At 42.1% G+C, this 19288-nt stretch overlaps 1 non-coding gene and 1 pseudogene across 1 annotated transcript; one reads left to right on the top strand and one right to left on the bottom strand.

Moving 5' to 3' along the window:
• Nucleotides 1-6039: 6039 nt before the first annotated feature.
• LOC140285402 (U2 spliceosomal RNA) lies at nt 6040-6216 on the bottom strand (annotated as a pseudogene).
• Nucleotides 6217-11171: 4955 nt separating this feature from the next.
• LOC140285466 (U2 spliceosomal RNA) lies at nt 11172-11362 on the top strand. Its single transcript, XR_011910502.1, has one exon. It is a non-coding gene; the product is annotated as a U2 spliceosomal RNA (small nuclear RNA).
• The last annotated feature ends 7926 nt before the right edge of the window (nt 11363-19288 follow it).

Consider the following 19288-nt stretch of genomic DNA (forward strand, 5'->3'; position numbering starts at 1 on the left):
CCTTCTTGCAGCTGAACACCTCCGCTCCCGCTTTTGATCATACATTGTCAGGCATTCGCCACTTGTCTTACCCGCTTTTTACAAACTTTAGTCGAACATTCACACCTTTTTGCAGCCGAACACAGTTTTTTGCAGCCGAATTTGGGCATTCGCACCTTTTCATACCCACTTTTTACCAACTATGGTCGGACATTCACACCGTCTTACAGCGGAACACCTCCGCTCCCTCTTTTGATGGTGTATGTTCGGGCATTCGAACCTTTTCTTACCCGCTTTTTACAAACTATGCTCGGACATTCAAACCTTCTTGTAGCCGAACACATCCAGTCCTGCTTTTGATGATGTATGGTTGGGCATTCGCACCTTTTTTTTTACCCATTTTTGAGGAATTATGGGTGGACATTCACACCTTCTTGCAGCTGAACACCTCCTCTCCCACTTATGATCATGTGCGGTTGGATATTCGAACATTTTTTTTCATGTTTTCTAGCAATTATTGATGGACATTCAGACCTTCTTGCAGCTGAACACCTCCGCTCCCGCTTTTGATGGTGCATAGTCGGGCTTCCGAGCCTTTTCTTCCCCGGTTTTTACAAATTATGGTTGGACATTTAGACCTTCTTGCAGCCGAAAACCTCCGTTCCCTCTTTTGATCATACATTGTCCGGCATTCGCAACTTTTCTTACCCGCTTTTTACAAACCATGGTCGGACTTTCACACCTTTTAGTAGCCAAACAACTCCGCTCCCGCTATTGATTGTGTACAGTCGGGTATTTTAACCTTTTCTTACCCGCTTTTTACCAATTATGGTGGGACATTCACACCTTCTTACAGCGGAACACCTCCGCTCCCTGTTTTGATCATTTATGGTCTGGCAATACTACCTTTTCTTACCCGTTTTTGAGTTATTATGGCTGGACATTCACAGCTTCTTGCAGCCGAACACCTCTTCTCCCGCTTTTGATGATGAATGGTCCGGCATTCTTACCTTTTCTAACACATTTTTCAGCAATTATTGTTGGTCATTCACACCTTTCTCATCAGCTTTTTACAAATTATGATCTGACATTCACACCTACTTGCAGCCGAACACCTCGGCTTCCGCTTTTGATGGTGTATATTTTGGCATTCAAACCTTTTCTTACCCGCTTTTTACAAACCATGGTCGGACTTTCATACCTTCTTTTAGCCGAACAACTCCGCTCCTGCTATTGATTGTGTAGAGTTGGGTATTTTAGCCTTTTCTTACCCGCTTTTTACCAACTATGGTCGGACATTCACACCTTCTTACAGCGGAACACCTCCGCTCCCTCTTTTGATGGTGTATGTTCTGGCATTCGAACCTTTTCTTACCCACTTTTTACAAACTATGCTCGGACATTCACACCTTCTTGCAGTGAAACACCTCCGCTCCCTCTTTTGATTGTGTATGTTCGGGCATTCGAACCTTTTCTTACCCGCCTTTTACAAACTATGGTCGGACATTCAAACCTTCTTGTGGCCGAACACATCCACTTCTGCTTGTGATGATGTATAGTTGGGCATTCACACCTTTTCTTACCCATTTTTCAGTAATTATTGGTGGACATTCAGACCTTCTTGCAGCTGAACACCTCCGCTCCCGCTTTTGATGGTGTATAGTCGGGCTTTCGAGCCTTTTCTTCAACGGTGTTTACAAATTATGGTTGGAAATTCAGACCTTGCAGCCGAACACCTCCGCTCCCTCTTTTGATCATACATTGTCGGGCATTCGCACCTTGTCTTACCCGCTTTTTACAAACCATGGTCGGACTTTCACACCTTCTTGTAGCCGAACAACTCCGCTCCCGCTATTGATTGTGTACAGTCCGGTTTTTTAACCTTTTCTTACCCGCTTTTTACCAACTATGGTCGGACATTCGCAGCATCTTACAGCGGAACACCTCCGCTCCCTCTTTTGATGGTGTATGTTCGGGCATTCGAACCTTTTCTTACCCGCTTTTTACAAACTATGCTCGGACATTCAAACCTTCTTGTAGCCGAACACATCCAGTCCTGCTTTTGATGATGTATGGTTGGGCATTCGCACCTTTTTTTTTACCCATTTTTGAGGAATTATGGGTGGACATTCACACCTTCTTGCAGCTGAACACCTCCTCTCCCACTTATGATCATGTGCGGTTGGATATTCGAACATTTTTTTTCATGTTTTCTAGCAATTATTGATGGACATTCAGACCTTCTTGCAGCTGAACACCTCCGCTCCCGCTTTTGATGGTGTATAGTCGGGCTTCCGAGCCTTTTCTTCCCCGGTTTTTACAAATTATGGTTGGACATTTAGACCTTCTTGCAGCCGAAAACCTCCGTTCCCTCTTTTGATCATACATTGTCCGGCATTCGCAACTTTTCTTACCCGCTTTTTACAAACCATGGTCGGACTTTCACACCTTTTAGTAGCCAAACAACTCCGCTCCCGCTATTGATTGTGTACAGTCGGGTATTTTAACCTTTTCTTACCCGCTTTTTACCAATTATGGTGGGACATTCACACCTTCTTACAGCGGAACACCTCCGCTCCCTGTTTTGATCATTTATGGTCTGGCAATACTACCTTTTCTTACCCGTTTTTGAGTTATTATGGCTGGACATTCACAGCTTCTTGCAGCCGAACACCTCTTCTCCCGCTTTTGATGATGAATGGTCCGGCATTCTTACCTTTTCTAACACATTTTTCAGCAATTATTGTTGGTCATTCACACCTTTCTCATCAGCTTTTTACAAATTATGATCTGACATTCACACCTACTTGCAGCCGAACACCTCGGCTTCCGCTTTTGATGGTGTATATTTTGGCATTCAAACCTTTTCTTACCCACTTTTTACAAACCATGGTCGGACTTTCATACCTTCTTTTAGCCGAACAACTCCGCTCCTGCTATTGATTGTGTAGAGTTGGGTATTTTAGCCTTTTCTTACCCGCTTTTTACCAACTATGGTCGGACATTCACACCTTCTTACAGCGGAACACCTCCGCTCCCTCTTTTGATGGTGTATGTTCTGGCATTCGAACCTTTTCTTACCCACTTTTTACAAACTATGCTCGGACATTCACACCTTCTTGCAGTGAAACACCTCCGCTCCCTCTTTTGATTGTGTATGTTCGGGCATTCGAACCTTTTCTTACCCGCCTTTTACAAACTATGGTCGGACATTCAAACCTTCTTGTGGCCGAACACATCCACTTCTGCTTGTGATGATGTATAGTTGGGCATTCACACCTTTTCTTACCCATTTTTCAGTAATTATTGGTGGACATTCAGACCTTCTTGCAGCTGAACACCTCCGCTCCCGCTTTTGATGGTGTATAGTCGGGCTTTCGAGCCTTTTCTTCAACGGTGTTTACAAATTATGGTTGGAAATTCAGACCTTGCAGCCGAACACCTCCGCTCCCTCTTTTGATCATACATTGTCGGGCATTCGCACCTTGTCTTACCCGCTTTTTACAAACCATGGTCGGACTTTCACACCTTCTTGTAGCCGAACAACTCCGCTCCCGCTATTGATTGTGTACAGTCCGGTTTTTTAACCTTTTCTTACCCGCTTTTTACCAACTATGGTCGGACATTCGCAGCATCTTACAGCGGAACACCTCCGCTCCCTCTTTTGATGGTGTATGTTCGGGCATTCGAACTTTTTCTTACCCACTTTTTACAAACTATGGTCGGACATTCAAACCTTCTTGTAGCAGAACACATCCACTTCTTCTTTTGATGATGTATGGTTGGGCATTCGCACCTTTTCTTACCCATTTTTCAGGAATTATGGGTGGATATTCACACCTACTTGCAGTCGAACAGCTCTGTACCCACTTTTGATTATGTTTGGTTGGATATTCGAACCTTTTCTTAACTGCTTTTTACAAACTTTGGTCGGACGTTCACACCTTCTTGCAGCCGAACACCTCCGCTTCCGCTTTTGATGGTATATATTCGGGCATTCGAACCTTTTCTTACCCACTTTTTACCAACTATGGTCGGACATTCACACCGTCTTTCAAGTGTAACACCTCCGCTCCCTCTTTTGATGGTGTATGTTCGGGCATTCGCACCTTTTCTTACCCGCTTTTTACAAACTATGGTCGTACATTCAAACCTTGTAGCCGAAAACCTCCACTCCCTCTTTTGATCATACTTTGTCGGGCATTCGCACCTTTTCTTACCCGCTTTTTACAAACTATGCTCGGACATTCAAACCTTCTTGTAGCCAAACACATCCACTCCTGCTTTTGTTGATGTATGGTTGGGCATTCGAACCTACTTGTTGCCCGCTTTTCATTAATTATGGGTGGACATTCACACCTTGTCACAGCCAAACACCTCCGCTCCCTGTTTTGATCATGTATGGTTGGACATTCGCACCTTTTCTCACCCGCTTTTTGCAAACTATGGTCGGCCATTCACAGCTTCCTCTCCACCATACTTGTATGGTGGGATATTCACACCCACTTGCATCCGAAGATCTCCGCCCCCACTTTTGTTGATATTTAGTCGGTCATTCACACCTTACCCGTTTTCTTGCCGCCAAACACCTCTGATCTCGCTTTTGATGATGTAAGATTGGGCATTCAGACCTTGCTTTTCCTGCTTTTCACCAACTATAGATGGACATTCACACCTTCTTGCAGCCGAACACTTCCGCTCCACCTTTTAGGTTTCTATCACACCTTTTTTTTCACCGCATTTTATAGATTATGGTTGGAAATTCTCAACCACTCATCCGAAGACCTCTCCTCCCGCTTTTGTTAATATATTTGAACTTTAGTCAGACATTCACACCTACTTGTAGCCGAACACCACCTCTCTAGCTTTTGATGAGGTATGGTCCGGGATTCTTACCGTTTCTAACACATTTTTCAGCAATTATGGTAGGATATTCACACCTTCTTGCAGCTGAACACCTCCTCTCCCACTTATGATCATGTGCGGATTGATTTTCGAAAATTTTCTTTCATGTTTTCTAGCAATTAATTATGGACATTTAGACCTTCTTGCAGCTGAACACCTCCGCTCCCGCTTTTGATCATACATTGTCAGGCATTCGCCACTTGTCTTACCCGCTTTTTACAAACTTTAGTCGAACATTCACACCTTTTTGCAGCCGAACACAGTTTTTTGCAGCCGAATTTGGGCATTCGCACCTTTTCATACCCACTTTTTACCAACTATGGTCGGACATTCACACCGTCTTACAGCGGAACACCTCCGCTCCCTCTTTTGATGGTGTATGTTCGGGCATTCGAACCTTTTCTTACCCGCTTTTTACAAACTATGCTCGGACATTCAAACCTTCTTGTAGCCGAACACATCCACTCCTGCTTTTGATGATGTATGGTATGGCATTCGAACCTACTTGTTGCCCGCTTTTTATTAATTATGGGTGGACATTCACACCTTGTCGCAGCCAAACACCCTGTTTCGATCATGTATGGTTGGACATTCGCACCTTTTCTCACCTGCTTTTTGCAAACTATGGTCGGCCATTCACAGCTTCCTCTCCACCATACTTGTATGGTGGGATATTCACACCCACTTGCATCTGAAGACCTCCGCCCCCACTTTTGTTGATATTTAGTCGGTCATTCGCACCTTACCCGCTTTTGGCAAACTATGGCCTTCTTGCAGCCAAAAACCTCTGATCTCGCTTTTGATGATGTAAGGTTGGGCATTCAGACCTTGCTTCACCTGCTTTTCACCAAATATAGTCGGACATTCACACCTTCTTGCAGCCGAACACTTCCGCTCCACCTTTAAGTTTTCTATGGGGCATTCACACCTTTATTTTCACCGCATTTTATAAAAACACCACAGGAACACCGTATTGAGGCTTTGTTCTGACCGCTCATTCGGTGTCGCGTTTCTTTCAAGCATTTCTCCTGGTTAGCCCGCACTCGGCTCGCTCCCAGAGCCGTGTTAAAGTCTACTTCGCATTCACTCTCTTTTCTCAGCAGACTAAAAGAAACTTCCATCCTGCACCGCTGTTAGCTTTTTCACAACAGCAGAGGAGAGCGCACCGTTCCCAGCGGCACTGCAGCACCGGGTCGATGCTTGGAGTGAACGGAGCAAGCTCCTTTTTCAACTCCTATTGATAAAAATCCATTTAATATGTAGTCCTTGCATAGACATATCACATATTAAACTGATAAGTACAGATGGATTATGTGCAATTAGTAAAGAGAGTAGAGGACGATCTCTCTCGTTGGAAGTCCTTACCTATATCACTTATGGGGAGAGTTACAACCATTAAAATGATGATACTACCAAAAGTTAACTATTTGTTCTCAATGATCCCCATAAAACCATCTGCTACTTGGTTTAAGTCACTAGATTCATGCATCTCCAAATTTCTGTGGAAAAACAAACCACCACGTATTAGTTTAAAAACCCTACAGAAGACCAAGGACAGTGGTGGATTAGATTTACCTCATTTTCAGCACTATTCCTTAGCCAATAGGTTACAATATATATCAAAATGGTTTAAACCTTGTTGTTGTCACAGTTCCCAGAGACGTTGTAATCGTTGAGGATTCTATATTCACCCCCTCATTAGAGGCACGTGTTGCAGATTGATGACACTGAATCTTCTTCTCTGTTCATTGCTGGCATCATTCCCAGCATCGTAAGTGTTCGTGGCATTGTTAGCCTCTTCTTCTGGATCTTGATATCGAGCATCCTTTTGTATTTCTGGTTTGTAAGTCCTCTCTCTTCGTTCACCGGAGTCTTCGTCTCTTTGTCCTTGAGTTTGGTGATTTTTTCTTCTTTTGATGCCTTGACACAGTGTGACAGGTGATACCACATGGGAGATCCTTTAACTTGGACTGCTGCCCCTGTGCTGCGAAATGGCTGTGCTGCTCAAATGGTCTCTCCTTCATCATATACACAGTTATTTATACATCACCTTCCACCATGAAGCGTTGTCCCTTTTTGTTTCTCTCTTTGTTCTTAAAATGCAGCTTATGCATGTCTAAACCAATCCATTAAACTAGATCATTTTGGCAGTAAAGCGATCTACAATGTGCTTGGTCGCAAAGCTGCTCATCTGTGGTAAACAGCTCTTCAGAAAGGCATTCTTCAATTGATTTCACTCATTTTATGTAATAATTTTGTGATTTCCTACAAAACTACACTTCTTCTCCCATCTGTCTGAGTATTTAATATTGTCTGGGTCCCGTTAAAACATGTATTTTTCCCATCTAATTCCTTGTTTGCTTTAAAACAAGTATTCCCCATTTTCTATCCCTTCAGTAGCCAACCAGTTTGTATGGAGTACACTGGAGCAACTTGACTGATCAGTAAAACACTGCTTTTGTTGTCACCGCAAGGCTTCCCCCGTCGGTTGTTTCACTGAGACACTACTGAGTAACTACAACTCAACACAGTTTATACACATAACATTCATATACATACTAACAAACAAACAAACAATAATTTATCGCAATTTTCTCATCTCTGTTTGAACGTACACCCAGGTAAATATTCCTGTAGTCTTCTCATACCGACTATGGACCCATTCATTGTTTAACTTCACTGTTTTGCAAATCCTAATTGAATATTACACATTGACATTGAACTTTACTGGATAAGCAGGTCTTCATTGCATTCAGCAGCCTATATGTGAGCATTTATGTGTAAGCTGTTCTTCTTTGCATTTATCAGCAGCAAGCAATTCTTCACTGCACATGCATATGTAAATAGTAAAACAATTCCAATGTGTTAGCGAAACCTTCTATATCACAGTGGTTTCTAAGGTCTATTTTAAGTTCTTTGCCATCAGTGAGATGACATTGTTTACAAAGTGTGTCAAATTATCACTGAAGATCTTTTCAGGAATTTCAAATCTAGAAATGAGTTATTTTACGCGTGATTTTGCTACTGAGAGTGCATCTGCTTGTGCACATGGAAATATTTCAGACCATTTGGTAAAAACCTCTGTTGTCACTGAGCAGAATCGTTTCCCTTAACATTAATTTAGTTCAATGAAATCTACAAAATAATGAAATAATGAAATCCAAACAAATATGTTGAAAAAGATACACTGGCTTAGGGAATTATCTTCGTTTTGGTCTTAGATTGCCCTGTGGAATGTATTTTGCACATATTTGACCTGCTAGACAAAACTTTATTCATTTATTTATTCTAAAAAAATGTTTTTAATAATTAGTAAAACCATATGCTGTAAAAACCTGGTTCATTATTGCTTCCATCCCTCCCGTTGAGACATGACATGGTCCGTGGCTCAATACTGCAGCATATTTAAACAAATTCTTTGGCAGTATGGTTTTCCTTCCGGTCATTCATACGAGTCTATTGTAGATGGCAATTGAATAACATCTAATAATGCTAAAATACTTGTAGTTTATACATTTAGCTGTGGATGTCAACATACCTGTTTTTCCAATGCTGTGTTAACACATGTACAGTTGAGAAGGCATACTGACTGTCAGTGTAAACGTTAACAACCTTTTTGTTATTTAATTTACAAGCTTCAGTTAAAGCTACCAATTCGACTGCTTGAACAGAGTAATTTTTTGGTAGTGGTTGTTTTAAGAAAACTTCAGTTTCTGTTACTACTGCAAATCCTGTAGCATTTGTGCCATCAGGGTTTTTTTCCTTGATCTGTTGAATAAATATAGTTATTTCTGCATTTTCATAACGTATATCAGTTAAGTCTGGCCTGGGTAAAACACTGATGGTTATTTCTGGCTTTCCATCTGTGGGGTAGGTAGCAGTGTGGATGGATTAAGTGTAGCACATCTCTCGACAACAAGGTGTGGCTGTGAAAGAAGAACTGTTATGTAGGAGAGATGTCTGGTAAAGATATTTTGTTAAGTAACCATATCACAGCCACTGCATGAGGTACCTTAAGTGTTAATGGGTGAAATAACACCATTATTGTTGATGCCTGCACTGCCAATGGCTTCTGGCCATTGATTCAAAAGTACGATCTCGTCCCTTTTTCCCCCTTTCAGTGGACACTGGCCCCTAATTACCGCAATTCAGCAGGGGGTCTTTCATTAGGAGTACTGTGCACGGTTTCAGCTCCGACCCTGGACAGCGGAAAAAACGTTGAGATCTGGTTTGAGGACCCAATTGTTGAGAAAAGTCTCTCAATGAGACTCAGAGTTGCTGGAGTCAGTTAATGCAAAGGTTTAATCTTGCAGCAAGTTCAAGAATGTGTGTGTGTATGGGTGTATGTGTGCGAACGTGTGTGAGTTTGTGTGTGTGAGAGTTTAAAGAACCTGTTATCCACAGGCAGGCCTTAACTAGTATGGCACGGGTCCAGCCTGTCTCATCTTTTTTGGAAGGTCCAGCGCTCGGCCGTAACCCTTCTGTCTGTTTGGACTCTCACATACATTCGGTTAATCATAGAAAAACGAGAACAAAACTTTTTAGCCCCTTAAATTCATAAAACAGACATGGTGCAGTTATTTCCATTCTAGAAAATAAGAGTAATCACCACCATTCCTATAAATTCTGGATATTCTAACAATCTGAATCTTTTTTAAATGTTCGATGAAGCCCTTTGCTGTTCTGTTTAGAGACTCAGCTGATCATAAACCAAGTTTTGCTCTTGAACCAAGCTTCTAAACTCTTCACCTTTTTCATTTCTCAGTTAGTATTCACTTTAAAACTGATTAAAAGAAAAATTAAATGAATGCCTATCAACAAATGTGGGATCTAAACTCTAGTGCTTCCTCTAAAATAATTTCCTTTCTCAATTCAGAAATGTGTGTGTGTAAGTCACAACACCCGTGACACCAAAACGGCTTTCTTTTCTCTCTTTTCTCTACACTGTGAGCACACACAACAAATCAGAAAGGCTTTTTTCTCTCTTTTCTACATTATGGACTGTGGGGACACAAAACCGCTCTCTCTTTTTTTTTTTTTGATTGTGTGCCAGGGCGTTGTCTCACGTATTAGATTATGCTTAAGATACGAATGAGTTTATCAGTCACATCAGAATCCATACATACTGATCCTCCCGTAATAAAATGGTCGGATCTTATCAAACACACTTTGTTTCTTGTGACAAGTCAGCGAAACAGCGTATACACGTCAAGACACTGAATCAAGTTTGCCACAAGAACTCATAAGTTTGGCAGTATTGCTCTGCCGTCAGCAATCATACACCCATTTTATTTTCATGAGACATGTGCAGGCACCTGTTCATCTACTGTTCTATCACTATGAATTAGTTTATCTATTATCAATAAGGATACTTCTACAACTACTATCAAAGTATGTCCGGACTTCTTATGTTGTCAGTTGCTATATATGAATAAGTGGGTTGCTACTGAAAAGCATTAAGCATGTCACACAGCCCAAACATATAACATTTCAGGACACACCACACAGTTAACAACCACAGTGAAGCGTGTCAAAGCCCAAACATGTAACATTCAACAGGACACTTACACAACACATTCAAATCAAACAGTCAGACAACATACAAGAACCTATACCCCAGCCGGCATTGCTCCCTGCCTATTTTCCTACAACTCACTATGTGTGCGCACACCTTTATTCACAAACTCTTCAACTTATACTCTTTTACCGAAGCTGCTACAGCTCGATTGGCCAAATACCCTTAGATCCTATTTCGGTGAATTTGACATCTGCCTTGCATGTAACAGATTAGCGGTTTAGTAGTTTTAATTTAGTTTGAGTGAAGGAATTCATTTTATAGCAAAATCCGAAATCGTGAAGAACTCATGGAAGTAAGCTTATTCTCGGATTCCTGAATCTTTAGATTTGTTCTTTCTTTTACTGCAAAGTACAACGTTGAGCAGCACTAATGAGTTGTTTCTATTTTTGGCAGCCTTTACCTTTGCGGATGAAGCCCTTTCTGTCTGTGCAAAAGAAATCTTATTACTGTGCAGAGTGACTTCTCTGAGTAGAGTCGCCTTACTTGTTGTGACTGTGCCAATGTTCGAAGCTGGAGTGCAAAGTTGTTGCTTGAATGGTGCTCGCTGGAGCGTGCGGTAGTGTAAAGTTATACCATTTAAAAGGGCTGAAGAGTGCTCAGTGCAGCGGGTGGGCCGAGGTGCAAAGTGACACTATGGCCATAAAAAGAACACCGCTACAAGTGCGCATTGTGCCAGGAAGGGCCCTCGGACGTGAACCAGTGGACAGTTATCGCTTCTCGGCCTTTTGGCTAAGATCAAGTGTAGTATCTGTTCTTATCAGTTTAATGTCTGATGTGTCCTCTATACGAGGACTACATATTAAATGGATTTGTATCAATAGGAGTTGAAAAAGGAGCTTGCTCCGTTCACTCCAAGCATCGACCCGGTACTGTAGTGCCCCTGGGAACGGTGCGCTCTCCTCTGCTCTTGTGAAAAAGCAAACAGCGGTGCAGGATGGAAGTTTCAGGGAGCCCAAGATGAAACTTTCTTTTAGTCTGCTGAGAAAAGAGAGTGAATGCGAAGTAGACTTTAACACGGCTCTGGGAGCAAGCCGAGTGCGGGCTAACCAGGAGAATTGCTTGAAAGAAACGCGACACCGAATGAGCGGTCAGAACAAAGCCTCAATACGGTGTTCCTGTGGTGTTTTTATAAAATGCGGTGAAAAAAAAGGTGTGAATGCCCCATAGAAAACTAAAAGGTGGAGCGGAAGTGTTCGGCTGCAAGAAGGTGTGAATGTCCGACTATATTTGGTGAAAAGCAGGTGAAGCAAGGTCTGAATGCCCAACCTTACATCATCAAAAGCGAGATCAGAGGTTTTTGGCTGCAAGAAGGCCATAGTTTGCCAAAAGTGGGTAAGGTGCGAATGACCGACTAAATATCAACAAAAGTGGGGGCGGAGGTCTTCGGATGCAAGTGGGTGTGAATATCCCACCATAGAAGTATGGTGGAGAGGAAGCTGTGAATGGCCGACCATAGTTTGCAAAAAGCGGGTGAGAAAAGGTGCGAATGTCCAACCATACATGATCAAAACAGGGAGCGGAGGTGTTTGGCTGCGACAAGGTGTGAATGTCCACCCATAATTAATGAAAAGCGGGCAACAAGTAGGTTCGAATGCCCAACCATACATCATCAAAAGCAGGAGTGGATGTGTTCGGCTACAAGAAGGTTTGAATGTCCGAGCATAGTTTGTAAAAAGCTGGTAAGAAAAGGTTCGAATGCCTGAACATACATCATCAAAAGCAGGACTGGATGTGTTCGGCTACAAGAAGGTTTGAATGTCCGACCATAGTTGGTAAAAAGTGGGTATGAAAAGGTTCGAATGCCCAAGTTCGGCTGAAAAAAACTGTGTTCGGCTGCAAAAAGGTGTGAATGTTTGACTAAAGTTTGTAAGACAAGGTTCGAATGCCTGACAATGTATGATCAAAAGCGGGAGCGGAGGTGTTCAGCTGCAAGAAGGTCTAAATGTCCATCATTAATTGCTAGAAAACATGAAAGAAAATTTTCGAAAATCAATCTGCACATGATCATAAGTGGGAGAGTAGGTGTTCAGCTGCAAGAAGGTGTGAATGTCCTACCATAATTGCTGAAAAATGTGTTAGAAACGGTAAGAATGCCGGACCATACATCATCAAAAGCTAGAGAGGTGGTGTTCGGCTGCAAGTAGGTGTGAATGTCCGACTATATTTGGTGAAAAGCAGGTGAAGCAAGGTCTGAATGCCCAACCTTACATCATCAAAAGCGAGATCAGAGGTTTTTGGCTGCAAGAAGGCCATAGTTTGCCAAAAGTGGGTAAGGTGCGAATGACCGACTAAATATCAACAAAAGTGGGGGCGGAGGTCTTCGGATGCAAGTGGGTGTGAATATCCCACCATAGAAGTATGGTGGAGAGGAAGCTGTGAATGGCCGACCATAGTTTGCAAAAAGCGGGTGAGAAAAGGTGCGAATGTCCAACCATACATGATCAAAACAGGGAGCGGAGGTGTTTGGCTGCGACAAGGTGTGAATGTCCACCCATAATTAATGAAAAGCGGGCAACAAGTAGGTTCGAATGCCCAACCATACATCATCAAAAGCAGGAGTGGATGTGTTCGGCTACAAGAAGGTTTGAATGTCCGAGCATAGTTTGTAAAAAGCTGGTAAGAAAAGGTTCGAATGCCTGAACATACATCATCAAAAGCAGGACTGGATGTGTTCGGCTACAAGAAGGTTTGAATGTCCGACCATAGTTGGTAAAAAGTGGGTATGAAAAGGTTCGAATGCCCAAGTTCGGCTGAAAAAAACTGTGTTCGGCTGCAAAAAGGTGTGAATGTTTGACTAAAGTTTGTAAGACAAGGTTCGAATGCCTGACAATGTATGATCAAAAGCGGGAGCGGAGGTGTTCAGCTGCAAGAAGGTCTAAATGTCCATCATTAATTGCTAGAAAACATGAAAGAAAATTTTCGAAAATCAATCTGCACATGATCATAAGTGGGAGAGGAGGTGTTCAGCTGCAAGAAGGTGTGAATGTCCTACCATAATTGCTGAAAAATGTGTTAGAAACGGTAAGAATGCCGGACCATACATCATCAAAAGCTAGAGAGGTGGTGTTCGGCTGCAAGTAGGTGTGAATGTCTGACTAAAGTTCAAATATATTAACAAAAGCGGGAGGAGAGGTCTTCGGATGAGTGGTTGAGAATTTCCAACCATAATCTATAAAATGCGGTGAAAAAAAAGGTGTGATAGAAACCTAAAAGGTGGAGCGGAAGTGTTCGGCTGCAAGAAGGTGTGAATGTCCGTCTATAGTTGGTGAAAAGCAGGAAAAGCAAGGTCTGAATGCCCAATCTTACATCATCAAAAGCGAGATCAGAGGTGTTTGGCGGCAAGAAAACGGGTAAGGTGTGAACGACCGACTAAATATCAACAAAAGTGGGGGCGGAGGTCTTCAGATGCAAGTGGGTGTGAATATCCCACCATACAAGTATGGTGGAGAGGAAGCTGTGAATGTCCGACCATGGTTTGTAAAACGCGGGTAAGACAAGGTGCGAATGTCCGACAATGTATGATCAAAAGAGGGAGCGGAGGTGTTTGGCTGCAAGGTCTGAATTTCCAACCATAATTTGTAAACACCGTTGAAGAAAAGCCTCGAAAGCCCGACTATACACCATCAAAAGCGGGAGCAGAGGTGTTCAGCTGCAAGAAGGTCTGAATGTCCACCAATAATTACTGAAAAATGGGTAAGAAGAGGTGTGAATGCCCAACTATACATCATCAAAAGCAGAAGTGGATGTGTTCGGCCACAAGAAGGTTTGAATGTCCGACCATAGTTTGTAAAAGGCGGGTAAGAAAAGGTTTGAATGCCCGAACATACACAATCAAAAGAGGGAGCGGAGGTGTTTCGCTGCAAGAAGGTGTGAATGTCCGAGCATAGTTTGTAAAAAGCGGGTAAGAAAAGGTTCGAATGCCCGAACATACACCATCAAAAGAGGGAGCGGAGGTGTTCCGCTGTAAGAAGGTGTGAATGTCCAACCATAGTTGGTAAAAAGCGGGTAAGAAAAGGTTAAAATACCCGACTCTACACAATCAATAGCGGGAGCGGAGTTGTTCGGCTAAAAGAAGGTGTGAAAGTCCGACCATGGTTTGTAAAAAGCGGGTAAGAAAAGGTTCGAATGCAAAAATATACACCATCAAAAGCGGAAGCCGAGGTGTTCGGCTGCAAGTAGGTCTGAATGTCCACCCATAATTAATGAAAAGCGGGCAACAAGTAGGTTCGAATGCCCAACCATACATCAACAAAAGCAGGAGTGGATGTGTTTGGCTACAAGAAGGTTTGAATGTCCGAACATAGTTTGTAAAAAGCGGGTAAGAAAAGGTGCGAATGCCCGACAATGTATGATCAAAAGAGGGAGTGGAGGTTTTCGGCTACAAGAAGGTTTGAATGTCCAACCATAGTTTGTAAAAAGCGGGTAAGAAAAGGTGCGAATGCCCGAAAATACACCATCAAAAGAGGGAGCGGAGGTGTTCCGCTGTAAGATGGTGCGAATGTCCGACCATAGTTGGTAAAAAGCGGGTAAGAAAAGGTTCGAATGCCCGAATATATACCATCATAAGCGGAAGCGGAGGTGTTCGGCTGCAAGAAGGTGTGAACGTCCGACCAAAGTTTGTAAAAAGCAGTTAAGAAAAGGTTCGAATATCCAACCAAACATAATCAAAAGTGGGAGCAGAGCTGTTCGACTGCAAGTAGGTGTGAATTTCCACCCATAATTCCTGAAAAATGGGTAAGAAAAGGTGCGAATGCCCAACCATACATCATCAAAAGAAGAAGTGGATGTGTTCTGCTACAAGAAGGTTTGAATGTCCGACCATAGCTTGTAAAAAGTGGGTAAGAAAAAGTTCGAATGCTCGAGCATACACCATCAAAATTGGGAGCGGAGGTGTTCCGCTGTAAGACGGTGTGAATGTCCGACCATAATTGGTAAAAAGCGGGTAAGAAAAGGTTAAAATACCCGACTGTACACAATCAATAGCGGGAGCGGAGTTGTTCGGCTACAAGAAGGTGTGAAAGTCCGACCATGGTTTGTAAAACGCGGGTAAGACAAGGTGCGAATGCCCGACAATGTATGATCAAAAGAGGGAGCGGAGGTGTTCGGCTGCAAGGTCTGAATTTCCAACCATAATTTGTAAACACCGTTGAAGAAAAGCCTCGAAAGCCCGACTATACACCATCAAAAGCGGGAGCAGAGGTGTTCAGCTGCAAGAAGGTCTGAATGTCCACCAATAATTACTGAGAAATGGGTAAGAAAAGGTGTGAATGCCCAACTATACATCATAAAAAGCAGAAGTGGATGTGTTCGGCCACAAGAAGGTTTGAATGTCCGACCATAGTTTGTAAAAAGCGGGTAAGAAAAGGTTCGAATGCCCGAACATACACAATCAAAAGAGGGAGCGGAGGGGTTTCGCTGCAAGAAGGTGTGAATGTCCGAGCATAGTTTGTAAAAAGTGGGTAAGAAAAGGTTCGAATGCCAAAATATACACCATCAAAAACGGAAGCCGAGGTGTTCGGCTGCAAGTAGGTGTGAATGTCAGATCATAATTTGCAAAAAGCTGATGAGAAAGGTGTGAATGACCGACAATAATTACTGAAAAATGTGTTAGAAAAGGTAAGAATGCCGGACTATTCATCATCAAAAGCAGAGAAGAGGTGTTCGGATGCAAGAAGCTGTGAATGTCCAGCCATAATTACTCAAAAACGGGTAAGAAAAGGTAGTATTGCCAGACCATAAATGATCAAAACAGGGAGCGGAGGTGTTCCGCTGTAAGAAGGTGTGAATGTCCGACCATAATTGGTAAAAAGCGGGTAAGAAAAGGTTAAAATACCCGACTGTACACAATCAATAGCGGGAGCGGAGTTGTTTGGCTACTAAAAGGTGTGAAAGTCCGACCATACATCCTCAAAAGCAGAACTGGATGTGTTCGGCTACAAGAAGGTTTGAATGTCCGACCATAGTTTGTAAAAAGCGGGTAAGAAAAGGTTCGAATGCCCAAACATACACCATCAAAAGAGGGAGTGGAGGTGTTCCGCCATAAGAAGGTGTGAATGTCCGACCGTAGTTGGTAAAAAGTTGGTAAGAAAAGGTTAAAATACCCGACTGCACACAATCAATAGCGGGAGCGAATGTTTTCGGCTACAAGAAGGTGTGAAAGTCCGACCATGTTTTGTAAAAAGCGGGTAAGAAAAGGTGCGAATGCCCGACAATGTATGATCAAAAGAGGGAGCGGAAGTTTTCGGCTAAAAGAAGGTCTGAATGTCCAACCATAATTTGTAAAAACTGGGGAAGAAAAGGCTTGAAAGCCCGACTATACACCATCAAAAGCGGGAGCAGAGGTGTTCAGCTGCAAGAAGGTCTGAATGTCCATCAATAATTGCTAGAAAACGTGAAAGAAAATTTTCGAATATCAAACCGCATATGATCATAAGTGGGAGCGGAGGTGTTTAGCTGCAAGAAGGTGTGAATGTCCACCCATAATTCCTCAAAAATGGGTAAAAAAAAAAGGTGCGAATGCCCAACCATACATCATCAAAAGCAGGTGTGAATGTCAGATCATAATTTGCAAAAACCTGATGAGAAATGGTGAGAATGCCCGACTATACACCATCAAATGCGGGAGCGGAGGTGTTCGGCTGTGAGTAGGTGTGAATGTCCGACCATACTTGCTGAAAAATATGACAAAGCAGTTTTCACTTGGTTTGAGTGAAGGATTTCATTTTATATCAAAATCCGAAATTGTGTAGAACTCGTGGAAATAAGTTTATTCTCGGATTCCTAAAGGTTTAGTGTTGTGCTTCTTATCACCAGTTCTACACAATTTCGGATTTTGATATAAAATGAATTCCTTCACTCAAACCAAGTTAAAACTGCTTTGTCCTTCATATTTATCCATGTCTGAATAGGTTTCAACAAAAAAGAAAGTATTACTTTGCAGTATACCAAAGAACAACACTAAACCTCTAGGAATCCGAGAATAAGCTTCTTATCGCCAGTTCTACACAATTTCGGATTTTGATATAAAATGAATTCCTTCACTCAAACCAAGTTAAAACTGCTTTGTCCTTAATATTTATCCGTGTCTGAATAGGTTTCAACAAAAAAGAAAGTATTACTTTACAGTATACCAAAGAACAACACTAAACCTTTAGGAATCCGAGAATAAGCTTCTTATCACCAGTTCTACACAATTTCGGATTTTGATATAAAATCAATTCCTTCACTCAAACCAAGTTAAAACTGCTTTGTCCTTAATATTTATCCATGTCTGAATAGGTTTCAACAAAAAAGAAAGTATTACTTTGCAGTATACCAAAGAACAACACTAAACCTTTAGGAATCCGAGAATAAGCTTCTTATCGCCAGTTCTACACAATTTCGGATTTTGATATAAAATGAATTCCTTCACTCAAACCAAGTTAAAACTGCTTTGTCCTTAATATTTATCCGTGTCTGAATAGGTTTCAACAAAAAAGAAAGTATTACTTTACAGTATACCAAAGAACAACACTAAACCTTTAGGAATCCGAGAATAAGCTTCTTATCACCAGTTCTACACAATTTCGGATTTTGATATAAAATGAATTCCTTCACTCAAACCAAGTTAAAACTGCTTTGTCCTTCATATTTATCCATGTCTGAATGGGTTTCAACAAAATAGAAAGTATTACTTTGCAGTATACCAAAGAACAACACTAAACCTTTAGGAATCCGAGAATAAACTTATTTCCACGAGTTCTACACAATTTCGGATTTTGATATAAAATGAATTCCTTCACTCAAACCAAGTGAAAACTGCTTTGTCATATTTTTCAGCAAGTATGGTCGGACATTCACACCTACTCACAGCCGAACACCTCCGCTCCCGCATTTGATGGTGTATAGTCGGGCATTCTCACCATTTCTCATCAGGTTTTTGCAAATTATGATGACATTCACACCTGCTTTTGATGTTGTATGGTTGGGCATTCGCACCTTTTTTTACCCATTTTTCAGGAATTATGGGTGGACATTCACACCATCTTACAGCTGAACAACTCCTCTCCCGCATATGATCATGTGCGGTTTGATATTCGAAAAATTTTCTTTCATGTTTTCTAGCAATTATTGATGGACATTGAGACCTTCTTGCAGCTGAACACCTCTGCTCCCGCTTTTGATGGTGTATAGTTGGGCTTTCGAGCCTTTTCTTCCCCGGTTTTTAAAAATTATGGTTGGACATTCAGACCTTCTTGCAGCCGAAAACCTCCGCTCCCTCTTTTGATCATACATTGTTGGGCATTCGCACCTTTTCTTAACCACTTTTTACAAAACATGGTTGGACTTTCACACTTTCTTGTAGCCGAACACATCCCTTCCCGCTATTGATTATGTACAGTCGGGTATTTTAACCTTTTCTTACCCGCTTTTTACCAACTACGGTCGGACATTCACACTTTCTTATGGCGGAACACCTCCGCTCCCTCTTTTGATGGTGTAGGTTCGGGCATTCGAACCTTTTCTTACCCGCTTTTTACAAACTATGCTCGGACATTCAAACCTTCTTGTAGCCGAACACATCCAGTCCTGCTTTTGATGATGTATGGTTGGGCATTCGCACCTTTTTTTTTTACCCATTTTTGAGGAATTATGGGTGGACATTCACACCTTCTTGCAGCTGAACACCTCCTCTCCCACTTATGATCATGTGCGGATTGATTTTCGAAAATTTTCTTCCATGTTTTCTAGCAATTAATTATGGACATTTAGACCTTCTTGCAGCTGAACACCTCCGCTCCCGCTTTTGATCATACATTGTCAGGCATTCGCACCTTGTCTTACCCA

Source organism: Leuresthes tenuis, unplaced genomic scaffold, assembly GCF_036924035.1.
Source record: "Leuresthes tenuis unplaced genomic scaffold, fLeuTen1.0.hap1 SCAF_40, whole genome shotgun sequence".
NCBI lineage: Eukaryota > Metazoa > Chordata > Actinopteri > Atheriniformes > Atherinopsidae > Leuresthes > Leuresthes tenuis.